The sequence below is a fragment of the Frankliniella occidentalis genome, unplaced genomic scaffold (assembly GCF_000697945.3).
Source record: "Frankliniella occidentalis isolate FOCC.00 unplaced genomic scaffold, Focc_3.1 Scaffold25, whole genome shotgun sequence".
NCBI lineage: Eukaryota > Metazoa > Arthropoda > Insecta > Thysanoptera > Thripidae > Frankliniella > Frankliniella occidentalis.
Window position 1 is genome coordinate 1,314,260 of NW_026267155.1, and position 843 is coordinate 1,315,102.

Consider the following 843-nt stretch of genomic DNA (forward strand, 5'->3'; position numbering starts at 1 on the left):
CCTCCCCCGGCCGCCGACAAGCAGTCGACCAAGATGAAAGTCCACCCCCACCTCCGAAAAAACAAAAAGGAAAAAAAAAGGGAAAAGAAATTCGAAGTTCTGTTTTCTTAAGGCCGCACCCAAGTTCTGGGACCTAAGTTCATGGTACTAGACTCTTTACTCTTCAAGTACACTTCACTTGAATCTAGACGTGCAATATAAAAATCAAAAATTCACTAGAATGTGTTAAAATTTGTTTTTTAGACAGTACCCTAAAACTGTCAGGGCCATAGTTCCCCCCCTCCCTCCCCCTTCTTCACTCGTTATAGCACAGAGCGGGCCCTCGAGTTTGTGGCTGTTTAATTCCACAGAGAAATGTGAATGCTGGACCAAACATGACCTGTATTTTTTCGTCTGTCAACTCGCAGCCCTATCTAAAAAGTTTTGTGTGCACTTGGACGGCACGTGTGATATCAGCAGACTGGCGGCATGTTGTCGGCCTCGTATGATGATTGTGGTCCATATGAAGTCCCCGCCTCGTGCACCCCCAGTCTGGTGCAGCGGTACCGGACCAGGAGTTGGCTGCTGGGGAAAGGAGTCAATATTGAAACGGGTCGTCTGGGGCTCTTTCGCCCTGCCACCACCACGCCCCGCCAGCGCCCCACCAGCGCCCCACCAGCGCCCCACCAGCGCCCCGCCAGCGCCACGCCCCGCCCCGCCCTGCCACGCTGCGATTGACTATGTCGCAGCGGGACCCGAGCAGTCGGGGGGGATGACGCTGGGCTTCTTGGAGGCGTCGGCGTTTAAATCTTGAATGAACGCGCAGCACGACTTCCCCCGCTGCTGCGACGGAGGTGGGGGCCA

The 843-nt window shown here is 54.7% G+C and overlaps 1 protein-coding gene across 1 annotated transcript in view; it reads left to right on the forward strand.

The window, feature by feature from the left end:
• Nucleotides 1-843, forward strand: part of LOC113212325 (uncharacterized) — a 14,263-nt gene that overhangs the window by 3,484 nt on the left and 9,936 nt on the right. The gene's annotated exons all lie outside the window — the stretch shown is intronic.